Below are 26,280 nucleotides of genomic sequence, written 5' to 3' on the forward strand. Positions count from 1 at the left end.
CCTGCGTGCGTACGTACGTACGTCACTACTCAGTACAGCTGCCCCAGGTGACGCAACTGCTGCGGTGGCCACCTTCCCGGGAAACGCCACCCTTCCCGCTCACGCGGGCGACCCGCTCTCACCCTTAGGCACGCACACGGACAGCAGCCTCTCACCCGGATGTGGCTTTCACGTTGCTCCGCCTCCTGCCGGTCACGCGGCGTTGGGAGCCAGGCTCGGGGGTCCCGCGCGCGTTCGGAGCCGGTTGGAGCTGGCGGGCAGTACCTGGAGCGCGCGGATAGCCCCTCCCCCCCTCCGTTTCCCCAGGCGCCGCCGCCGCCGCCGCCGCCTGCTAATGACGGGCAGCCGCTGCCTGCGGGGCCCGCGAAGGCGGGGTTGAGTCGACGCCTCGGCGCCTCCGAGGGGGCTGCCCACGAGGTCGGTGGGATGCGGGCGCTGGGGTGGGGCTCGCGCCACTTGTGTCACCTGGGTCCCCCCCGCAGCCGTGGTAGCGCGAGACACGCCGCCTCCCTGCCGGGCAGCGCGCTGAGCCCCGGCGCAACGCTGCGGGCCCCGCTAAAGCAGGGGACTAGCGGGAGGTGACGGGGATGAACACCCCTGTCACGTCCCTTCACCCCCAGCCCGCGCTGTGCTGGCCAGCAGCGGGGCTGGCCGGGTGTGGGACACGGGACAGTTGTAGTGGGTACCTGGGAACATCTGTCATGGCGGCGTGAGTAAAGTGAAATGGGGGAGCAACGATGCACCCAGCTTCTCTTGCGGGGCCTGGTTCTGAAGTGCAGGGGGCCACTGGCTGGGGATACAACAAGGGCTGGGGCTTCAGGTGGGAGTCAACGTTGTCCATATTGCTGCCTCTCCTGAGCGCGGCCAAGCAGCACTCTTGGCAGGAAGCCTGTAGGCAGTTGCAGGAAAGGGGTCAAGGAGCCAACAGATGTTGGGGACCAACCCACCCTGGAAGAGGGATGATCTAAAGACTCATGCCAATGTAGTTTACATAGTGGCTGTGAGGAGCGGAGATGGCCTCGCGGTAAGCGAGGCATAGCTATAGCTCCATTAACTTCTTACTGTTTTATCCATTTAAATTGTTGTTTTCTTTCATTATGTTACATTTACTTTAATAAATTATGGCATCTGACAATAAATAAATAAAAATGTATAAATCCCACTTTAGCTGTACCACATTTTTTTAAGCATTATTCATTTTTCCATGAGATAGTTACCACTCCCTGCCACAGTGAACCATCCCAGAATACCCCCAACCAGTACCTTAGGGTTCTCCCCTTGAAATTAACCCAGTACTGCATCCCTCAAATAACTCCCACTTCTCCATCCCCCTCAGTTACACAAATCCCATGGGACATCCTAGCTGTGCCCAACCCCAAGGAGCTTCCTTTTCCAGCCCCCCCTCTTTACCCTCTAGCCCCCCTCTATAGCCCAAAGGATCCCCCATCTGTCCTGATGTATTTCACCCCCAAAGCCCTCGTTAGCCCCAGAGACCCCTTCCTTCCTTAAATATTCCACCTCTCCCACTGAACCCTACTGCTCTCGCCCTCACATTAGTCCCAGAGACCTCTCCCTTATTGCACCAAACTAACAAAAATGCCTATTTTAAAATGCTGTTTTGTGTGTTTCTAATTTAATTCCAATTTCTGTCCAAATACATTTGGACACAAATCACAAGTAGAAAATTGATCTAGCAAATAAGAAATGACTTTGTTTGAGCTCACCAAGAAGCAAAGCATCTCATACGGCAAGCTCCTTGTTAATTAATTGAAATTCATCTCAAAATGGCCACTTGTGCTTTTACCCTCCACAACAAAAATAAACAGTTCATATCACACACTTTAACTGAAGGTGAAATGGGATTGTTAGGCTCTGACCCAGAGCTGAGCATTTGTGGTTGAGACAAGGGAGAAACTCTCCTTCCCCAGCTTCACCCAGCACTCCCCTTTAGAAGAAGCAAGCAATTCTTCTTATCATATGACTAGAAGGGACCCTGAGAGGTCTTCTAATTCAGTACCCTACACTCAAGGCAGGACTAAGTATTATCTAGACTATCCCTGACAGGTGTTTGTCTAATCTGCTTTTAAAAATCTCCTATGACAGAGAGTCCACAACCTCCTTGGGCAATTTATTCCAGTGCTTAACTGCCCTGGCAATTAGGAAGTTTTTCCTAATGTCCAACCTAAACTGCCCTTGCTGCAATTTAGGACAATTGCTTCTCGTCCTAGCCTCAGAGGTTAAAGAGAACATTTTTTTGAAACAACCTTTTACATACTTGAAAACTGTTATCAAGTCCCCCCTCAGTCTTCTCTTCTCCAGACTTATGAGGGTGCTGTCCCTGCTTAGCAGATTGTCATGCACCACTCAGTGCTCACTGAAACCCTCAGCACCCAGTCAAATTGCTAGTAAAAGTGGCAAGTAGCAGATGAGTTCTCAGAGGTGCCATTACTATCCCTGACCACTTTGTAGTCAATTTTAAACCATTTGACTTGCTCTCTGCTCTGATAAGCAGTCTGGAAGATCCTCAGCATCTCAGTTTTATTTAAAATGTCTTTGTACACATGATCATTTCTTGCACCCTTACAGAAGTTGGATGTCTTGCTCACCTTGCACCAGATATTTATCAAAATTCAGTTATGTTCCTTTGGCCAGCTACCAGAATGCTTGATGCAAAGGTTCTTCCTATCGGTGGCCATAGCTGACACGGAATGTTAAATATGCTTCCACATGAGCAGTCAATGTGGAAAGCAAATGCTAGGCAGTGGCATTTGAGCTGTATTTGAAAACAGTGGGGTTGCATCTGGTTTCTGAGAATTGATTGGGAAGTTTTGTGGTAGAGGGGCTGAGAAACGCATGCCTAAGGGATTTTGGGGTAGTGTTGGCGGAATCTCCAGATACAAGTCTGGGGACCCAGGCTTGAGCCACATGCATACTGCAAAATGACAGGGCTTGACCCGAGTCCCAGGGGGACTCGGCTCACCTGCATCCCAGTTGGGTCCTAGAACCCAATTCCTGAGGGCTTGTTAACCCAAGTCATATTTGTGCGTAGATGGTAGAGCGTGTTGGGTTCAAACCTGAGTCTGAGTCCAAATTTACAGTGTAGTGCAGATGTACCCTGGATGCCTTCTCTAGGCAGTACTTGGAGGTCAAAATTCACTGCCCCTCTTCCCAAATGACACTTCTTTCAGTTGGGTGTGTCAGGGTTGCAATGCCTTCTAAGCAAGAACAGCCTAGTACATCCTGTCACAGAATCACTCACAATTTTCTAATCTTAATAAATGTACGTTAAGCTCTATAATTGCTTAAAACATTGTGTACAAGTCTATCCTTCTAGAAATCCAAAAGTACCAAGTTCAGTGTAAAGACTGTGTTTAGTTGCAGTTCACCGTGTTTTAATGTTTACCAGCCAATGAGTATTAACTGTTCTTTAGAAAACTAACTGAAGTACAAATGCAAAACAAAATTAAAATCTATGATTTAAATCAAGCCATCCCACTTACAGAACCGTTCACTCCTGGGTGACCAGTTCAACTCTGGCCCAGAATGGTAATAAGCGAAAATAGTTATTAGATAACGGTTGTGATGTGGCCTCGGAAGTGAGCTGTATTTTCTGTCTATAAGTACTTTCCAACATTGAGACCTTGAGGTGGTCCCTTCCAGGTCAGCACAGTAACACCTGTTACTGTGTTCACCCCTTGCACACTATTGTAATAAACTTTTTTACAAAGTATGCCTTGTGAGGTATTATTTGAAAACTCATAATTAGCAGATCATTATTGTCCTGGTAAAACACGTGTGCCAGCATTGTGTGTTAAGTATAAGATTCCAATGTATGGTGTTATTAAGATGTATTCCAAGTCTGGGGAGTTGCCAGACCACTTCCTTGGAGAAAAAGGGCAAACTGAAGCCTCCGTCAGGTGTAAACAAGGTCAAATGAGCCATCACCTGCTAAGTGGCTATTCATTCAGCAAAAAAGGGACAGAAGCAAAAAAAAAAAATCTACATTTTAGCAAGGAAACAGCACAGGGTTCCCATCCACACAGTCTGCCTGTCACCATGTTGCCTGTCTGAAGAGGGTTCTCAAAGGAGGAAAACGACCATAAAAAGGAAGGGCAGATACCCCAAATATTCTCTTCTTTTCTTTCTCTTTATGGCATTCACAACACCTGCCAAAAGAAGCAGTGTTGGACTGGGAGAGGGAGTCTCACTGAAAGAAGTTCAGCCAGTAATAGTGCTAAAAAATGTGGTGAGAGAAACTTTGCTTTGAAGCTACTCTAGTTGGTTAAGTTGGGCATTAGTTGCATTTTACTTTTATTTTTCTTGTAACCAATTCTGACTTGTATGCCTCGTTACCTGTGTTCACTTAAAATCTGTGTAGTTAATAAACTTGTTTCATTGTTTTATCTAATCCAGTGTGTTTGAATTGAAGTGTTTGGGAAACTCCATTTTGGATCAGCAAGGGTTGCATATCATTTTTATTCATAAAACGACAAACTTTATATAACCATGTATTGTGCATGGAAGGGCTGGGCAGTACAAGATACACATTTCTGGGGGAAAATCTGGGACTGGGAGTGTTGGGGTGACCCTGCAGCATAATTCAAGAATGGCTGGCTATAGCACTTTCACAATATAGCTGAGAGTGACTGCACACTGCAGGCTATGAGTGAGCAGATCAGGAGTGGTGGCTACAGCAGCAAAGCAGTGAATAGGCATCCAGGTTAGAGGGCAGGGAGATACAACTAATTCATAAATCTGGATCTTACCCTGGGTGTGTCACAGGTAAACTCTAGGTAAACTGAAGAAGACATTCATTAGGGCTGTCGAGCTGGCCTCTTTGTAAGGATCAAAAATTCACTTTAAAAAGTGTTTGGGTTAATGTCGGAAACTATATTTTTCAGGGGTATTAAAAGTAAAGTTCTATTACTGGCTGATAAGCAGTAATGTTTCAGGTTAGTACAGTAAACTTAAAAGTATAAAGTGTTTTGAGTTTTGCATCTTTACAAATGTGTTATTTTATTTCTTTAGGGGTTACCATGTTATTTTTGCTGATGGAATAAACAAGTTCAAAATTTTATATTTTTCATATCTGAAAACTTTGCAGAACTCTGTTTCTTTAATCTATTTGTATCATTTTGAAGATCTGCAAAAAAAAAAAAAAGTCCTGCTCATTACAATTTAAAAACACTTTCCAGACTGTCCAAGACCTAAATGAAAAGTTTATTGTGAAGTTTCAGAGTAGCAGCCGTGTTAGTCTCTAAGGTGCCACAGGTACTCCTTTTCTTTTTATTGTGAAGATGTTTTAGGCTGTATGTTATGGGAAAGGGGCTATGTCAGAACTTGGTACAGCAGAGAATAATGCAATCGTTTTTGTTTTATATATTACATCATTATCGGAGCTAGAAATATTCCATTCATGTTGCTTATGAAATTTTGTGTGTGTCAATCCTTGTTGAATATTGAGAACATAAACAATTTACACATGCAAATAAAAGCCAGCGTATAATTCTTCTGTATTCCGAATGTAAAGAGAGTTAACACCAGGGATGAATACCTGACAGAAGTAGACATAGGTGCTGGAACTAGGGGTGCTGAGCGTGGTGCCGCACTCTCTGGCTTGAAGTGGTTTCCATTATTTGCAGGGTTTACAGCTTGATTAAATGTCTCTCAGCACCCCCACTATAAAAATTGTTGCAGCATCTCTGGAAGTAGATGAAAATATTTGATAGGTAGTTTTAGATAGACTAAGACCATGGTAATTAATGGAGTGTCATGAAAGATTACATTCTAAATAGTCACTTTATATTGACTAATGTAGACTGTACAAAGAAATCAAAGACATGCAAATTCATTCTATGTACATTAAACTATGATAGATTAACCTAGAAAACAACTTCATAAACCATGCAATCCATATTTCTTTAACTTGAAGTGCCCCCAAATCCCTTCTTAGATACAATATTTAGCAACCATCCTCTTTAGAAATTGAAGATATTTTTTGTATATCTACATACTGAAGAGAAGGATTGTCTCACTCCAGCAACCAAAAGCTGTTAACTTAAATCTAATACTTCACCATTTCATGAATGACCCTGAGAGCCTGGCTGGGCAGAAAGTTTCAGTTTCGACATCAATCCTTCAAAATTTAGATTTTAGTAATACAAACCTTTACTTCTGATTAAGTCAAGTAAAAGCTCTCTGTTTATATCTGGTGCTTTTTAAAAGATCTGTAGTTGGTAGTCCATCTGGCGTAGGAGGTGGTGTTGCTTTGACATTTCTCTTCCCTGTTGACTTGCTCTACTTCATCTGAAAATACTCTGCTACGACATTTCCATTGCAACTTTTCTTTAAAGTTCGTTTAGCAATCCTGTCACAAGATACTGATTAAATAATCTTGAAAATTTCATTGGGAATATCCCCAATAATGTTCAGAATATTTTCAATTAGAATGAATTGCAAGCAAAGACAAGGGAACAAAAATTCACCCCCAAATATTTCCACCATTGCGGTTTTACTGGATGTCTTACATTTATCCTTAATGGACCATCAGCACAAATCATCAGTACTTAGCTGCTGCCTCAATTCTGGGTAACTAGAGGAAAGAAAGGAAATATGAAAATTAATTTGCCTCTCCTTAGACTGGCTTACTAAGGCCACATCAGTCCCATTTGTGAAATGCAACAGCCGAAGGAAGCACCGTACAACTTATTTGCTGATTATGATAAGAAATTGATGTTAAGAGAAATACCTTTTGGAATAAGATTGGGCAAAACAGTTAGCAAAAGATGAATTTTATTGTTTGGCATCAATATTGCAGGTGCAAATTACTTGTGCTTCGAGTAGAATTTTAGCAACAAGAATGAAAGTGTAACTTTTATAATACATGGTTTATGAAAACTAGGCAGTTCAATAATTACCCAAAGAAGGTATTTGTCAATGATATTTAATTGTAGAAACAAATGAACTTCTTCATTTATCTTAATGTTATTGCTGTCTCTCTCCGGGAGCGAAATTTACAGACCATGTCTGCTCTGGCACTTTACATTTTACTGATTCAGCCACAGATGGTATTCAGTCAGGTGGTTATGAATGTGGGTAATATCACCCAGCAATATAATTGTTTGTGAGGTATGTAGCCACTCACACATGCAGGTCTTCCAAATAAAACTGTACTTCTAATGTTATGTGATTGCTTGACATTTGGGTTTTTACTTTTTTAAGAGTAACGAGAATGCTCCATGGAATAAATATCAGCAATGACTTCCTTATGTTGCTATAGGTTAATTCAGCACATCTAAATGCTAACATAATAAAGAAAGAGTATCATTTCCCTAAGACTGACAAAGAAGTGGCTGTACTGATAAGGTGGCAAGTATTTCCATTCCATATTTTGAAATATCTGGAAACAATGGGAGATATGAGGGTAATCCTCTTTATTAAAGGTTACTACACTCTTAGTAGATGTAAGATCAGATCATTTTGCTTCCGTATAATATCTTTGAAACCAGTCCAGCTCAAAAAACAATGGAAAGTTTAACTATATGACTTCTTTTCAGTGACCAATGGGAAATAAATTGATGGACACAGTCCACTTTGTGGTAGGCAAGTGTCTGTGTCACAAAAAACATAACTGGAATTACCTTGTACTCTTGAGGTCAGTTTCAAGGCAGAGATGAGTAGATTAAATTTAATGGACAAAGACTGAAATACCGTCTCACCCCTGAAAACCTCACAGGAATTTGCCGGGTTGGTGTATAGAAATAAATGGTATGGAATTTTAACTGGTCCACAGGAGAAAAATTACAGGAGGGGAGCCAAGATATTCTCTGAATAAATGTTAGTTATCTCCTTCTTGTACACTTTTATTAAGCACAGTGGGATTGAAAAAAATTTTATAGTGGGGGTACTGAAAGCCATTGGACAAAACTGTAAACCCTGTATATGATGGAAACCACTTCAAGACAGAGGGTGCTGGCACACCCCTAATTCCAGCACCCCGATTAAGCACAAAGAACAATATTCAGAGTACTTTAGTAAGTTTGAACTGTCTTTGGGGAGGAGACCAGAAGCTAATCTTTTATAGATCCACAGCAATATCTGAATCCACTTCAAAAGCCACTTGAGGATCTGGAGGTAGCATGCCAACAAATAGCCTGTCACCTTAGAGCCTTTTAATTAGGTTAACAAATAGCTTGTCTATTACCTCATACCCTTTCAGTTAGGCTGATCTTATGTTTCCCATCTAAACTAATAGCAAGACTTCAGACTTAATTATTTAAATATTATACCATCTAGGAGCCCTAGTCAGTCACTAGAATCCCATTGTGTGAGACAATGTAAAAGCACAGAACAAAGTTGGTTCTATTATATTCTATATAGGGTCTTATACCACATTCATCACCCTAATATCTAAGTGCCTTCCAGTAATGCATTAGCAATGTTACTTCACATCTCTAATAGGTTGTTCTCTCATCCTTTCCTTAGAGGGAGAAGTATCTGCAGTGGATACTATGTTGCTATGTGTTTATATTTAAAAAGGCACGGTCAAAGAAATGCACCTTGTACTTGATGTGAAAAGTGGTGAGGATTATGAGGTCCTGAGTTCCTGGGAGAGTTTATTCCACAGTCTCAGACTACACCAGGAGAAAGTTCTGTTTCTGCTCTGACAAGACTCACTCTTTCTGTTGAGAGTTGGTAGCCTGTGTTGCTGAGGAGATGTACGATATCATTCTGCTCTTGAAGTTTTCTAAGTGCTGAAAGTTTCATGCCCATGTATATTGCATTGTTGTAATCCAACTGAGAGGTGACAATGGTATGAATAACTGAGGCTAGGTCTTTGTCTGCCAGGATGGGACACATTCCGCTAGACAAGTGACGATGAGAGAAAGCATTACTCATGGATGCTGCTATGTAATGGCTTAGTATCTGTGAGGAATCCAAGAGTACTTCTAGAATACAGACTGAAGTGACTAATTGTGGGTGTGTATCTTCAACCAACAGAGACTTGAAAAAGTCCCTGTCCCAAAGAGCTTAGAATCTAAGCATCAGAAGAAAGACAACAGATGGTATAATAAGGTCAACAAACCCCATACTGAACATAGAGGGAGGAAAGTTTCTCCTGTTTACAAGAAAGCAGCTTGATCACATCCCCATATAGATGCCAGAGCTGCCAGGCACCCATAGCTGCAACCGAGAGAGGAATCAAGACTTGCTATTAAGGGAAGAGTACAGAGTGGAGGCAGAAAGACCTGGGATAGCAAGGTGGTAACAGCCCTGTACTAGGCTACCTCCAAGAAAACAGCCAGGAAACTGAAAGAGACTGCAAACCCAAAAAGGGAAGGGCTGAAAGGCTTAATTGAAAGTGAGGGTCCAGGCACTTACCTGACTGAGAGCAAACTCAGGAGAGTCAATCAGGAGAAGCTGAGACCCCTTGAGAGAGCACCCAAGGGGTGGTGACATGGACACAGACAGATGGGATAGAATAAGGAAACAATGAAACAGTATTAGCATAATAAACTATGGTCTCAGTACACCAGCAGCTTTACTGTTGTCTAGTTTTTTGTAGACATCACAACAAAGGAGAGTTTTAAGGAGGAATGTGTAGAACAATGAAGTGGCTTTGCAGATGTTTACAGGGAGGAGCTCTTCCTAAGTGTGAGGGGCAGCATGTGGCACCTTAGAGACTAACTAAGGTGCCACTAGTACTCCTTTTCTTTTTGCGAATACAGAGTAACACGGCTGTTACTCTGAAACCTAAATATTTTGTGTGTCAGCTAAGGGTTTATTTTTAGTTTCAATTAATCAGCATGTTGGTAAATATCCATGTAAGCAATAATGCTGTACAGGAGGCTTCTTTGTGAAAACATGATGAAAATCAAAAGTTTAAGGCTTAGAGTTTTTTGATTTGCAAGACCAATTCTTTTTAAATGAACTTTTGCATGCATCTCCAGAAGCAATTTATGGACACGACTCATAGTAGTTCAACTGATTTTCCTACAGTATTTTAGTTTCCCTTATTTAATGTTAAAATAAATAAATCCTTGAGTTCAAGAAATTCTAGAGAAAACAATATTGTACAAAGAAATCACCTAGTTAATCATGGAAAACTGCATAAATGCTGAGACTTGGGTTGAGCTGTGAAGGAAATGTACAATTATTCCTGTTTATAGCCATTACAAGCATACTTGCAGTACTTTAAATCAATCAAATCCAGTCAACAAGAACTACGGCTGTATTGAGGGACGGGGGAGCAGATTTTAACAAATTCAGAACTGAAAGGCACAACTGAAAAATATCCTGACAAGAAGAATAGTGAGAGGCAAATATGGCTCCATCAGGAGCTCTTTCATGACCTGAAAATCAAAAAGGAATCCCATGAAAAGTGGAAACAAGGACAAATTACTAAGGAGGAGTACAAAAGAATAACAATGAGCATGTATGAACAAAATCAGAAAGACTAAGGCACAAAATGAGTTACACCTAGCAAGGGGCATAGATTCATGAAATACATTAGGCGCAAAAGAGAGACAAAGAAAATGTAGGTCCTCTACTTAGCGGGGAAGGAAAGTTAAGAACTAGTTAAGAAAGCTAAGGAGTTTGTGCCTATTTTGCTTCAATCTTCACTAAAAAGATTAATAGTAACCAGATACTCAACACAATTTATATGAACAACAAGGAGTAAGGAATGGAAGCCAAAACAGGGTAAGAACAGATTAACGAATACTTCAATAAATTAGATGTATTCAATTTGGCAGGGTCTGATTAAATTCATCCTAGGGCATTTAAAGAAGTAGCTAAAGCAATCTTAAAACCATTAGTAATTATCTTTCAGAACTCCTGTAGATGGGTGAGGTCCCAGAAGACTGGAGAAGGGCAAACATAGTACCTATCTTTAAAAAGGGGGACAAAGAGGACCTGGAAAATTATAGACCAGTCAGCCTAACTTGAATATCTGGAAAGGTACTTGAAGAAATTATTAAACAATCAATTTGTAAGTACCTGCAGTATAATAGAGAATACCCAGTACGGCTTAATCAAGAATAAATCATGCCAAACCAACCTATTTTCCTTCTTTGACAGGGTTATTGGCCTAATGGATAGGGGAAAGCAGTAGAAGTGATTTATCAAATTTTTAGTAAGGCTTTGTCATGTGGGACTGTGTCATTCTCATAAGCAAACGAGGGAAACATGGTCTAGATCAGTGGTTCTCAAAGCCGGTTTGCCGCTTGTTCAGGGAAAGCCCCTGGCACACCGAACCAGTTTGTTTACCTGTTGCGTCCGCAGGTTTGGCCGATCACGGCTCCCAACTGGCCGCGATTTGCCGTTCCAGGCCAATGAGGGCTGCGGGAAGGGCGGCCAGCATGTCCCTTGGCCCGCACCACTTCCCGCAGCCCCCATTGGCCTGGAGTGGTGAACTGCGGCCAGTGGGAGCCGCGATGGGCCGAACCTGCAGATGCTGCAGGTAAACAAACCGGTCCGACGCACCATGCGCTTTCCCTGAACAAGCGGAAGACCGGCTTTGAGAACCACTGGTCTAGATGAAATTACTGTAAAACTGTTGCAGAACTAGTTAAAAGACCGCACCCAAAGAGTAGTTATCAATGGTTTGCTGTCAAACTGAGAGGGTGCATCTGGTGGCACGCCAAAGGGGTCAGTCCTGGGTACAGTACTATTCCATATTTTCATCCTCTTGGATATGGACTGGTGTGTATGTTTATAGAATTTGCAGGTGATGCCAATCTGGGAGGGGTTGCAAGCACTTCGGAGGACAAGATTAGAATTCAATCGGAATTCTTGAAAAATTGGAGAATTGAGCTGAATACAGAAGAAATTCAATAAAGACAAGTGCAAAGTACTACACTTAGGAAGGAAAAAATCAAAGGCACAACTATAAAATGGGGAATAACTGGCTAGGTGGTAGTAGTACTGGTGAACAGGAGCTGTGGGTTATAGTGGATCACAAATAGAATGAGTCAACACTGTGATGCCATTTTAAAAAAGGCTAATATAATTCTGGGGAATGTTAACAGGAGAGTCATATATAAGATATGTGGGGTAAATATCCTGCTCTAACTGGCACTGGTGAAACCTCTGTTGGAGTACTGTGTCCAGTTCTGGATGCTACACTTTAGGAAGGATGTGGACAAATTGGAGAGAGTCCAGAGAAGAGCAACAAAAACGATAAATAAAAAAAAATAGAAAATCTGACCTTCGAGGGACAGTTAAAAAACTAGGGATGTTTTAGTCTTGAGAAAAGAAAACTGAGGGGAGACCTGTTAAGTCTTCAGATATGTTAGGCGTTATTACAAAGAGGACAGTGATATATTGTTTTCTGTGGCGATTGAAGGTAGGACTAGAAATAATGGGTTTAATCAGCAGCAAGGAAGATGTAGGTTAAATATTGGAAAAAACTTTCTAACTATAAGTGTACTTTAGCTCTGGAATAGGAAGCTGTGGAATCACCATCACTGGAAGTTTTTAAAAACAGGATAGACAAACACCTTCCAGGGATGGTCTGTGTTTACATGATCCTGCCACAGTGCGGAGGGCTGGGCTTGATAATGTCTTGTGGTGCCTTCCAGCTCTACATTTCTGTGATTCTTTACACTGTAGCTCTGTGTACACAACTTTTCTTTGAACTTGAAAGAGTGAACAAAGATAGATATAAATTCTCTCCAAACCAGGCTTCAGAACTATGGTTTTTTCTTAAAAATGATTCTTTTGAGGACACAACATCTCTATTTCACCATTTCTATCTGAAATCAATTGCACTTTTTCCTGTTAAGTTTTCTTAGAGTGTTGTAGGCAAAGTTTACCTGGACTATCCTGAAATATGGATTTTGTTTTTAACATATTAAGTTATCCCTCATGGAAGATGCCAGGTTAAAATTACTGTAATTTTAGGATGATGTCCATCCTGACTCCATTGAAGTCAATGGGAGTTTTATCATTAACTTCAGTGTGATCAGGATTTTTTCTCTTTTTTGATTTCCAGAATATCTATAAGAAAATAAGCACGTCCCACCAATTTCCTCAACACACTTTTTTAGTGACTACCTTTAAGGAGTGAAAGGGTAGTTAAGGCTGTAGACTCACTTTAACTTTAGTGTCTCAGAGTGCCATCATAAAAATCCCCAGCACTGTAACTGGGATTATGTGCTTTCCCCCCTTTGTTTAGATTGTTAAAATTCCTGAGGGAATTTAGTACTAATGAAATTCAGACTAATAGCACTGGATTTGACACAAACATACACTAATCTGTGCAGTCATTATGCAAACTACCCACACGCAGGTTTCTCCAGTCATTTCATTCTTGACCTGTGACACTCCTAGAAATCAGCCCTGGACTTCTCATGAACAGAGACTGACATGGCACTAAATTGTACAGTAATTTGAAACTGATATGAATAAATGGGTACTATGACAAGACTGCCAAACTCAATTTCTCTAGTGATTGGAGTCATGGTTTGAACTCTGGTCTCCAGTAGTGAAAAGCATGGAAAATACAATTTTGAAAACCACTCATGTCACGTGGTAGAAATAGTGATTAAGATACAGAGCACTTTGAGGACTTAAGAATTTATTTATTTTTGTATGTTTATTCTTTCCTGTCCACAGAAACCTTACAAGAAGCTACCATTTACCTAGTTTTTGTTGGCTGGGTTTAGATTGGCCAGATTTGGCCTCTTGCCGCCTGCTGCTAGCAGTTAAGAGAAGTGTATGGGATACAGCTCAGAAGTATTTTTAGGTTCAACCCTATACGTGGAAAGGGGCATGACTTGACAGAAATTATGTGTCTTGGCAAGAAGGGCTATGGATGGAACAGTTTTGGCCAGCTGTTTTTCTATTCTATACAGTCAGAAGACAATGACTTTTCTCCTTTGATACCATAAATCTTAAATTTAAAACATTAAGAAATTACCTCAGCACAACAAATAAAATGGATTAACTATTTTCATTTACGCATATTAGTCGGACTACTCTTCTAGACACAATATAAGTTTTGTTGCACCAAACCAATTAGCCTCCTTAGAGGCTAGAGTTCAGAATCTACACAAGAGAATTTCAGCTCTTTAATTAAAACTTTTCTAGCCCTTTTCCTTGCAAAAATTGTCTTGGAAGTTGGAAATTATATAAACTAATGACTACTGTTGAAAGTAACTTGCAGTAGGGCTCTATTTCTGCAGCAGAAGATTGAGCAGATGACCTAACAAGTGAATTTGTGTCTATCTGAAGAATCTTTTTGCCAACACTTCCCACAATCTTTGGGCCAGACTGTATAGAATAATGGAATAATATTAGACAAGAATTGTTTATGAAAGGGGACGTTAGAAAACATTTGTTTTGTAGGCCTGATCAAAAATTCCAAGAGTAACTCTGCTTGTTAAAAATTTCATCCTTTCCTGAGACAGGGACTAAGGCAGCCACTGCTCATTGAGGATGTTGGAGCCTTGTGGGTGTGCTCAATATTGCCATGACAACTACGAGAGAGAAACTCCATTCCTGTACCCCCACCAACACTTCTAGGCGCACACAGTGCCAACTGTTCATTTCTTCAGCAGCACACAAACAGCAGAGACAGCAGCAGTATCACACTGCTGCACCAAGTGGGAGTCCTCCAACCATTATGGCAAATCCCTCTAGCCAGTACTGGGAGGAAACCGGGAACCCCACTCTACCCCACTGTCTTGGATGGAGATCTGCACTCCTCCAGTCCCTCACACCAGCTTGGGAGAGGGCTAGCAGTAAAGAAGACCTGCCCACCTCATAACCTAGAAGGGAGCAATCACTGTTGATGACAAACAATTTGGAAAAGAAAGCTCTACAGAAAGTTAAAATAAACTTCATACCATGTTAGCATTCAGTAAGATTTATTTCCAGAAATAAGTAGCTAGAAAGTAGTAATAGTCAGCCATGTCTCTCAAGTCCTAGGTAAGTTAATGTATTTTTTATTGATTCGGGTGCATTTGGTGCTTCTGGTTAAAGTGGTTTAGTGAAGGGTATATTTTTTATAAGTGGGGTGGTTGTATTTGATGGAAGGGGGAAAAGGAACAGTTGAAAATGTCCACATTACCATTTAAGACAGAAAAAATCACGACATTCATTGTTGCATAGCACAAATATTGCATTATTATGTTTATGCACTCAACGAACATGTGATGAGTCCTGGTAGATGTGAATGGCTAAAAATAATTGTGCAATGACTGTTTTTACAAATAGCAAAAACTCCATAGCAAAAACTCCATATCCACGTGGGGAAGCCTGTTTTCTAATTAGATGCATTTAAATATCAGTCCAACTACTGTACACAAATTTCATTAAAATATGAAGTATGGCTCATTATTTTTTAGGGAAAATAATTACAATCCTACATGTTTGCTAACATGATAGACGGTTTAGTAGAATTTGCTGCTGCCAGGCATAAAAACACACATCAGTGAAGGAGATTTTTTTTTACACATTCATAAAACATCAATCTTAAAGTTACTAATGTGGAAATAATCACAATAAACAAACCTCCCATTTGTATAAGGTTAGACCCTAACATCTACACTCCATTTTTACTCAGACAAAACTCTCATTGGACCAAACGTCGGAAGGTGATGAGCATATACTAAGCATACACAAATCTGATTGATTTCAAGGAGTGTTCTGGCTAAGTAAGGACATCAGGATATGGGCTTAGCCTGTTTCTCAATGCGTTGTTTTTTTGAGTTTTTTTTCGTTGTTTGGTTCAATAATAGGATGTCCCTCAAATCAAGGTCGTTATCCCCACCTCAAAAATGGTATTTGTAATATGGAATAAATGGTAAGTATAATATTAAGCAGTTTATAAGAACACTTTTTTTCCCCAAATGTTCTTTAAGTTTTTGGCAATTAAATTAACCAAAACATGTATTTAAAAGTGCACCTTTTAGGTTTATGGTCAGATGTTTCAGTTGGCAAAATCTGATGGCCACCAATGTGGGCAAGTTTTATTAAACACTCACGGATGGAACTTTCACACTGTATACATTCATAACATCAGAAAGTTATGTCATGACCTTTTGCATCATCATAACCATTAAAATGCCAATATTAGTTGCAGAGAATTACTGTAGGTAATCATTGGCATTCAAGAGAAACTATACTGAACACCTGGTTTGGCCTGGCATCTGACAAATTCTAAGAGTTTAGTTACCAGATGTTTGTGGAACAACTTATGCATGTATGGAAAACTTACAGTTTTCATTTGCATGAACTATTACCAAACCTTTAAAGTAGTGGAAACATCTGTCTTGTGAAAATATGAATTAAGGAAAGAGTCTAATGGGAAAAATGAGATTAAGATTGGCAGGGTCATTCATGAGAATTTTGAATTGAATCTGATCTGTACATTGGAATATTGATACCATAGAGATAATCTCAACAATTATCTTCTTGGATGAAGAGCACAAAAAACAGAATTACATATAAAAAATGAGAAAGATGCTGTTTTATATAAGGCTGCTTATATAATAATTATAGATTTTATCCGTTAGATAATTTCACAAAAATGTACATTTCTAAAATGAAGTAATTGGGGCTATATGTGCCTTCTTCCAAAGAGTTTGCTTACTTTTCTCTTCCAGATTGCATGCTGCAACCAGTGCTTTTGAAGGGACACTTTCATGCTTTCAAATGGTAAGTAAACTTTAAAGTTAACTTTTTTTCCAAAACTTAATGTTCCATATATTGTTAATTTATGAACAGGTATCCTTTCAAGGTATTATTTTGGAAAATCTTTAGGCAGAGCGACAACAGAAGGTGAAAGGCCAATCATTAAGAGGGACAAACTTTAAAAAATATTTCTTGGAAAATTATTAAAGTAGTATAACAAATTAGGGGGAAATAATTTTTGAGTATTCAGTTTGCATATGGTTGGTTTCACTGTTCCTTGAGTATAATCAATTTCTCCTTTGATGTGCATGGGTCTTTCGTACATCAGGTGAAAGAACTTTTTAAATAGGGAAACATAGTTGTAAGACCATAAACATTGGCAAGTACAGAACATGGAACTTTTTTATTCGTTTTTTAAAAAGTGGACTAATTTCAAACTCGCTGTGTTCTTGTAAGATAGCTATCACTGAATCATAGTTCACTTCCTGTCTGAAAAGCAAATAGACCCTTCTGTTGGGTTTGCCTTGCCTTCCATTCTCTAAGGTGATAGGGTTTTTTTTATGTCCTTTGCATATCAAATGGAGTAGATGTTGAGAAAATATTGCTTGATGCTTATGCAATTTCCCTTAAAGTCAACTAGTGTCTTTCCGTTGACTTCAGTGCAAACTGGAACAGGCCCTGGACTGGGATACTTTACACAGCATATTCCCATGAGTATATCTAAACACATGGAGATGATATGATAATCTGTAACACAGGTCCATTTAAGAGAATAGTGTCAAGTACTTTAGATCCAAAATTTGCTTGCCTGCTTTAAAAAAAATAGTTATTGAAATGAAATCACGCCATAAATTCTTGCTCTAAAGAGTTTTCTGTCTACTTCTTGGACAAGATCTGTCAAATCAATACTGGATGCCTTTATGTCAATAGAGTCATATCAGGAAGAAATAAACACAAAGTAATCGTTGGTTAAATTCCATCTCTAAAAATGTAGATATGTTGGAGAAGTGGGATTGCCTGAGATTATTAACGCTTCCTTATGGAGTAGCAGGTGGCTTCTTTTAAATTGGCAGTATGGATTTTTTTAAACAGTTTGGTAAATGTGTGTAATGGGGTTGATTGTAGTTGCATTCCCAGAAATCTTGGAACTGGTACATTTTATAAATTAAAATATGAAATTTATTTTAAACAAAATTTCAGTACAAACTGGCTTTTGAAAGTGTACACTTGCTTATAATGTTTGTAATACAAACACTACAATGCTGTGCTAAATGAGAAAGAACATGAAATTGACTAGAAACAGACCACTGTAGTCCCATGGTCTACACTGAGTGACGAGAAAAATAAAAGCATGTAGTGACAAATTGTTTATTTAAAACTGTTTTAAATAAACTTAATTTAAGTAATATATTATTAAATTAAGATTATTAACACTTTTAAAATAAACAATTTGTCAAATATATATATGGCAGTTTATTTTAATATTTATTTTGATAGTTCTCTTTAGTTAATGAGCTAATATAATATGGACCAGTGATTAGTCCTGCTCCAGGTCTTTTGTGCTGCTCCATCAGTGCAAAGCAGCTATAAAGCTGAAAGATCTGGGAATCCTTGGGCTATAACAGTTTACACCACAACTTAAGTCAGAATATCCTTCAAGATGCCTTAATTTATGCTGGAGACTGGATCAATTTCTGGATCAGGCAAACATAAAGGTGGCTTGAAGTCAACTTTGCTCCACTCCAGTCTTTTTATGAGTGTTCCTTGGCTGGGCCATAGGATCTGAAAGAATGGCTCTACCAAAAGGTGTTTCACCAGATAATGCCAATGACACATACAGCAATGCTTAAAAGAAGTGTCATGGTAAAATACATCAGTGTTACCTTGTGCAACCCCCACTTTTGTTTCTTGTATTTACCTGTCTCATTTTATAGTTAAATTAGTAAGGTTTTCAGGGTAGGGACTTTATTTTTGTTATATTTGTTTAGTATGATGGAACTGGTGTTCCAGGAGCTACTGCAATACAAACAACATAGCTAACCAACATGCACTGCTGAGTTTTGTTTTGACTTTGGGGTTTAAATGAAGCACCCAGAAATCAAGGTGAACCTTAGCTGAAACCACAAAGTTTGGTCTAGATTCAAGTAGAAACATTAAAACTTCACAGTGTCCACATGACACTATAAACCAGCAGAGCTCTGATCAAAATTTAAGTCAGGCTCACCAAAAATGTGTAAATTTCAAATAATCTTTTGAAACAAAGTTCCTAACCAGGTGATATTTAGGTTTTGTTATAAATGTTTTGAATAACTACAATGCTACTTTCACTATTTTTATGTCATTGTAACAGAAACTTTTATTGATGCTACCATTAATAAAATGACTTATCACAAAGAAGATTAAGCAACAAATAAATTGTCATATAGTTTTCATATTGTGTCTAACCTAAATTCATAAAAGTAAGGAGTGGAGGAGGCTGAAATTGTTCTTGGTCTGACTGCTGTCCCTACCATCTTGTTTTGTATTATAGGAGTATAGTACCATGTATAAGATCCCCCACTACTCTGAGAGCTCTCTAATATCTAGGCACAACGGTATTTGTTAAAGATGAAGGTTGCAGTCATAATTCTAAAAGAACATATTGTCCTTAGTCTACACATGCAATTTGTAGTAATGCCAGTTGGTTTGTGCATGCTAATTGAGTCTATGGTCCTACATGTTGTTTTTTTAGGCTTAAACAAGACCACATCACTTCTAATATACCTTTTAAAATGTCCATTAAATTTATATTTAAGTTTTTTTTAAAAAGCCACACATGTTATTTAATTAGTTTATGTGACTAACTATTAAATGAAGTGGTTAGTGAACAAAATAGAAAAATATATGTACAAATTGTAGCTGCTGTTTCACTTTTTGATTTTGGTCTCTAAAAATACCATCTATCAGCTTTCTCAATCCTGGGTTTTAGTTCCTTAAAGTAGAATTCCTTCCACTCATAAGTAATTTTGACCCTTAAAGGCAGCAGTAATGAAAAAGCATGAGCCAAACACCCTACTAGCCTTTGTATGCCATTCTCTGCTGGGGATAAATATTGCTCTCTGAACATTCCAGTCAGTTTGGCTTGACAATGGCTCATGAAAGAACTCTATTGCTATCTCTCAATATGAACTTTGGGCATCGTTTACATGAAATGGTTTTAAAGTTCCTCATCTTCCATGATTACCAGAGAGAACCAGGATGCGTTACAGCAGGGAGCTTAATAAGTGTAGGAACTTCCTGGTTAGGGAGTTCTCTGGTTGCTGCTTAAAGCACAGCTCATTATGTTAGTGTCCTCACACGACATGGTGTCAGAACTGAGTGAATGCTCCTCCTTTAGAGAAAGGGAAAGGAGAGAAAGAGAGCTGCAGACTGTCAGAGCAGTGAGTGCAGAAAGTGGAAAATAAGGGGAAAGTCCTGTGAAAGCAGCATCAGGGAAGAAGCAGAGCCTTGTCTCAGCACAGCAATGGGACCAATAGTACAAGCAGTTGTGTTAGAGAAGTGTGATTTTTGGCAACTCAGGTAGCTATCCTTGCTGAATCTGTGGATTTGAACAATTCTGTATGGCTTCTAGTTTAGCAAAGAAAGCACAAGTATTCCAGGTATATGCCTGGGGTGGTGATGATGATCTCCTATGTACCACAAACACAAACAGCTGTGCTTTAAGCAGCAACTAGAGAATTCCCTAACTAGGAAGTTACTGCAGTTATCAAGTTCCCTGCTATAACACATCCCGGTTCTCTCTGGTAACCGTGGAGGACGAGGAACTTGAAAACCATATTACCCCTCAATGAGGAAAAGAAAGAATACTCTAAAGTGAAAACAACGAGGAGTCCTTATGGCACCTTAGAGACTAACAAATGTATTTGTGCATAAGCTTTCGTGGACTAAAACCTAAATATATACATAAATATATGTGCTATAATATATATTCTGCTTACTGTATTTTTCACTCCATGCATCTGATGAAGTGGGTTTTACCCCATCGAAGTTTATGCCCAAATAAATTTGTTAGTCTCTAAGGTGCCACAACGACTCCTTGTTGTTTTGCTGATACAGACTAACATGGCTACCACTCTGAAATCTAAAGTGAAAGAGGTTCTTAATACCCATTTCATAGACAGACAATACGTAAAAGGGCCAAATTTAATAGGAGGTGCTAGAAACAAGGGGACACAGCTGAGACTTATTATTGCAGTTCAGTCTTGCGTACATTACACATATGGAATGTGAAAAGGAGAACTAATCAGACAGGATAATTGTTGTCAGAAGAGACACCAGTTTATCAGCATAGCTTCAGTGAGACCCAGCTCTCACACCAGCAAAAACAATAGCAAATGTGAGAATGCAAAAACCCATAAAAAGAAAAACAGCATTGTGACTTGCATGCTAGCAGCATAGGGGAGACTGCATCAGACAATACTGACACATTAAAACGTGAAAGAAGCAATTAGACCAAATTTACAACATAAGAACAGTACATGACTAGTAAATGGGTGATTCAAGAACCTTAACAGGAGGGAATTTTGGAAAAGGTGTGGAAAAATATGGCAAAGTAGCAAGTCAGAGCTGGTAACAGTGTCCAGCAAAGAGGCAGAATGAGGGCAATGCCAAAAAATGGGAAACTTTGCAATAGTATGCAGGTCATCAAGAGTAGTACAAATAATCCAAGAGGGAGTGTTGTCTTCGGATAACGAGTCCATACTTCTAGGGACTATATCCTCAATAGAACAGGCAACTCCTTGGTACAAAAGCATGAATCTAAACAGTCGAAACCTTATATTAAAAATTGATACTGTGGTAGCAGTCACTAGAAAAAAATCAGCTCTGGGGCGGAGATCTCCAAATACAATTTTATGTGAGGCTACTAACAATCCATTTGATGTTTGTCGCCAGTTCCCTGGGAAAGTGGAGAAAGACTGGAAAGTCCTTCAACAAATAATATACATAATACAAGGACTGACAACTCCCTTACTAGGGTTGCCTGAATATAAAGACAATACTTAGAAGAGAAACTGGAATGTGTTAATAAAAAAAAGCAAACTATACAGGAGATGTATCCATATATTTTCACAGGTCTAGGAAAGTTGTCAGGAGAATACAAACTATTTGGTGCTATCAGTGACTTCCTTTGCGCTGTCAGGCCTGTGCCACCCCTGTATATTCCTGCTAGCATATGTGCCGACTCTGCGGGTGCTTCAGAACTGGAGCACCCATAGAAAAAATTGTGGGTGCTTAGCACCCACTGGCAGCCAGCTCTTCCTCCTCCCCACAAGCGCCTGCCAGCAGCCTGCCAATCAACTCCTCCCCCTCTCTCCCAGAGCCTCCCACAAACTGCGATCAGCTGTTCCACAGCATGCAGGAGGCATGGGAGAGAGGGGAAGAAGTGGGGACAGGGTACTTGGAATAGGGGGCAGAACTGGGCAGGAAGAGGCGGTGCAGAGGTGGTAAGAAGCGGGGTGGTGGTGGGGCTTGGGGTAAGGGGTGGAGTGGGGGCTGAGCACCCCTGGGTCAAGGAGGAAGCCAGCGCCTGTGCTTGCTAGGGAAAATCAAAGGAGAATTAAAGAAAATGGAAGATATGGGAGTTATTTTCTAGATAGAACACACTGACTGGAGTGTGGGGATGGATGTAGTACCAAAGCCCAATGACAAAATCCAGATGTGTAGACCTTACCCAACCTAATGAAAGTGTGTGCAGAGAAAGACACATGCTTCCCATAGTTGACCAAACATTAGCTCAGTTATCAAATCTTTTCAAAGTTACAGCATGCTCCTGGCAAATCCCTCTTGCTAGCAATCTATGCCATTAACTATATTCAACACCCCATTTGGAAGTTACTGTTTAATTTGTCTTCCATTTAGCATATCGTCAGCACCAGAATGTTTCCAAAAAGAGAATCTCTCCACCATGTCAAGTTTGCCTGGCATCTTTTGCTATGCAGATGATGTGTTGGGATATGGCAGATACAGAATGATCATCATGAGCAACTACAAGAAGCTGAGACACACTTCCAAAAAGCTGGCTTCACTCTGGATGAGAAATGTGAATTTGGAAAAGAGAAAATACAATTTGTAGGACACTATTAGCAAACAGGTAATTACAGACAGATTCAGACAAACTGAAGGCATTACCCAAAGATATTTCTGTTATAAGATTCCTGGGCACGACAAATCTGGGAAATTCTTACCAAATTTATCTCATTTAACAAAGCTCTCTAGAGATCTCCTTAATGGGTAACAATATGTGGAGCTGGGGCAGCCCACAACAAAACAACTCACATCTCCACCTGTTGCAGCACAATATTCAGTAAACTATCTGACAACAATAGCCACGGATATTGTGATAGGTTGCCCGCCTTAGGATGCCACCTCATGTACTGGGATACCACTGAGCCCACCTGTTCTGCCAGCCTGGGCACCCTTTTGACCTGTCTTGCTGAGCCAGGTTATTAAGCCTCCTCCAGCACACACACACAGGCAGAGCCATACCCAACTGCAGAACGACACAGGCACTGAGATCAGCTCTGGGAAGATTCAGCTTAAGGGACTTGCCCCAGCACTCAGGTGTCCACCTCCCTTGGAGTGCAGACCCAAGGGTCTATTATGAAATCCGCCTCCTCCCTCAATGTGGAGGAAGGTATGCACAGCTTCTTATTTCCACCCCCCACCCCCTACCCTTCAATTATGAATTGTACAAACTGGGTTATATTATAAAAAAAGAAATGTTTATTAACTACAAAAGGTGAATTAAAAGTGAATATAGAATCATAGAATATCAGAATTGGAAGGGACCTCAGGAGGTCATCTAGTCCAACCCCCTGCTCAAAGCAGGACCAATCCCCGACTAAATCATCCCAGCCAGGGCTTTGTCAAGCCTGACCTTAAAAATATCTAAGGAAGGAGATTCCACCGCCTCCCTAGGTAACCCATTCCAGTGCTTCACCACTCTCCTAGTGAAAAAGTTTTTCCTAGCATCCAACCTAAACCTCCCCCACTGCAACTTGAGACCATTACTCCTTCTTCTGTCATTTGCTACCACTGAGAACAGTCTAAATCCATCCTCTTTGGAACCCCCGTTCAGGTAGCTGAAAGCAGCTATCAAATACCCCCTCATTCGTCTCTTCTGCAGACTAAACAATCCCAGTTCCCTCAGCCTCTCCTCATAAATCATGTGTTCTAGTCCCCTAATAATTTTTGTTGCCCTCCGCTGGATGCTTTCCAATTTTTCCACATCCTTCTTGCAGTGTGGGGCCCAAAACTGGACACAATACTCCAGATGAGGCCTCACCAATGTCGAATAGAGGGGAACGATTACGTCCCTCGATCTGCTGGCAATGCCCCTACTAATACATCCCAAAATGTCGTTAGCCTTCTTGGCAACAAGGGCACACTATTGACTCATATCCAGCTTCTCGTCCACTGTAACCCCTAGGTCCTTTTCTGCAGAACTGCTGCCTAGCCATTTGGTCCCTAGTCTGTAGCAGTGCATGGGATTCTTCCGTCCTAAGTGCAGGACTCTGCACTTGTCCTTGTTGAACCTCATCAGATTTCTTTTGGCTCAATCCTCCAATTTGTCTAGGTCCCTCTATATCCTATCCCTACCCTCCAGCATATCTACCACTCCTCCCAGTTTAGTGTCAACTACAAACTTGCTGAGGGTGCAGTCCATGCCATCCTCCAGATCATGAATGAAGATATTGAACAAAACCAGCCCCAGGACCGACTCTTGGGGCACTCCGCTTGATACCGGCTGCCAACTAGACATGGAGCCATTGATCAGTTCCTGTTGAGCCCAATGATCTAGCCAGCTTTCTATCCAACTTATAGTCCATTAATCCAGGCCATACTACTTTAACTTGCTGGTAAGAATACTGTGGGAGACCATATCAAAAGCTTTGCTAAAGTCAAGGAATAACACGTCCACTGCTTTCCCCTCATCCACAGAGCCATTATCTCATCATAGAAGGCAATTAGGTTAGTCAGGCATGACTAACTTGCCCTTGGTGAATCCATGCTGACTGTTCCTGATCACTTTCCTCTCCTCTAAGTGCTTCAGAATTGATTCCTTGAGAACCTGCTCCATGACGATGAGGACCTGCTCCATGAGATAATATAAGAGATAGCAGAACAAAGCAGATTACTGAGCAAATAAAACAAAATACGCAAGCTAAGCTCAATGTACTTAAGAAACAGGTTACAAAATGTAATTTCTCATCCTAAATATTGAATTTAGGCAGGATGCAGAGTTTCTGTAGCTCAGAGTTCCAGTTATTTTCTTACAGACTGGACCTTTGTCTCAGTCTGGACTCAACCATGCTTTTCATTTCAGGTTGGTTTCTTTGTCCCTTCAGGTACTTTCAGCAGTCTTTCTTCTTGGGTAGGCCAAAGAGGAGAGTCTCGTTTGCCTTCCTCCCCACCCTTAAATAAGATTTACATAAGGCAGGTATCCTTTGTTTCCCAGACTTGACTCTCCTTCCCTTTCAGTGGAAAGTTACAAGAAGTCCAAGATAATGTTTAGTATCAGGTGACAAGACCACCTGATCTAGCAGTGTTACAGTTATGTCCCAGGACACCTCCCAGGAGGTAGAGAAATTAGTATCTTCACAGTCTTGTTGTTTCTTCCTGATGGCTCATCAAATGTGGTGGCCTGTCGTCTGAGTGGGTATCTTCCCAATACACACCCAGTTGCAATTGTTAAATAGTCCATATTCCTAACTTTAGTTACAGAAATGATACATGCATACAAATTGGATAATCACATTCAGTAAATCATAATCTTTCCAATGATACCTTACAAGACCCATCTTGCATAAAGTACATCTCAGTTATGTCATATTCATATCATAAGCATATTTTCATAAAGAATATGGAGTGAAATGTCACACCTCCCGCCTGAGATTACTGCCAGAGGGCTGGTCACTGACCAGTGCAGCGGCAGTATACCTAAAATCCCTTTTTGGCTTTGGTTATGCAGCCTCCTAGTGTTATCAAACACTGTAAAGTTATCCATAGGTGCTTTTGCAACGTTCTGGGTTTCCATTCCCAGGTTGCCTGAAAACATTTTGTTGTGTAGCATTGCGAACATAATGCAGATATCAATATCTTTTAAAGTGTAGGTGTTTTGGCATTTTGCCACCAATGCCATGAGGTGGTGTGCCTCAGTTTCCCCTTCCACACAGCAGCCTAGATGCTTTCTCTGCTGTGCTAAGCTCTAAGCCTGTTTACAGGCACTAGTTGAGAAGCAGTATTCTCATAGTACTTTCTTGTTACCACTCCTAGTCTGTAACCAAAGATTTTTCCAAAAATCATGCATAGCACATATTTTTAAAGTATTTACCACCAGTATCAAATTCTTTGTCTTAACCCACAGAGTGTGTAGTAAGACTACAGCTGATGCAGTTTTCTGTCAACACCCAGTAGGGAAAGCACTCAGCCACAGACATTATCTAGAGCCCCAGTTCAGCAGCCACCAATGGAAAAAGAAAAAAGACATGCGAGAAAGATGTCAATGTCTACATTGACCTTGTTCTGGCAGTAATTCCAGCATCTTCCAGCTGACTTAAGCAAATTAGAAACGAACAACTAATGGGTGAGACTTGTCAGAAA

At 40.4% G+C, this 26,280-nt stretch overlaps 1 protein-coding gene and 1 long non-coding RNA gene across 12 annotated transcripts in view; one reads left to right on the forward strand and one right to left on the reverse strand.

The window, feature by feature from the left end:
* The window catches only part of CCDC91 (coiled-coil domain containing 91), a 340,555-nt gene extending 340,307 nt beyond the window's left edge, over window positions 1-248 (reverse strand). For 7 of the 11 annotated variants that reach the window (XM_073315319.1, XM_073315302.1, XM_073315329.1 and 4 more), the window contains exon 1: window positions 123-176. The gene's annotated coding sequence lies outside the window, so the exon portion shown is untranslated. The other 4 variants (XM_073315272.2, XM_073315252.1, XM_073315262.1 and 1 more) reach the window with 4 other exon arrangements.
* Window positions 74-22,965, forward strand: LOC144929523 (uncharacterized). Its single transcript, XR_013634784.1, has 3 exons — window positions 74-417; window positions 16,611-16,662; window positions 22,537-22,965. It is a non-coding gene; the product is annotated as an uncharacterized LOC144929523 (long non-coding RNA).
* Window positions 22,966-26,280: the final 3,315 nt, after the last annotated feature.

Source organism: Lepidochelys kempii, chromosome 1, assembly GCF_965140285.1.
Source record: "Lepidochelys kempii isolate rLepKem1 chromosome 1, rLepKem1.hap1, whole genome shotgun sequence".
Lineage (NCBI taxonomy): Eukaryota > Metazoa > Chordata > Testudines > Cheloniidae > Lepidochelys > Lepidochelys kempii.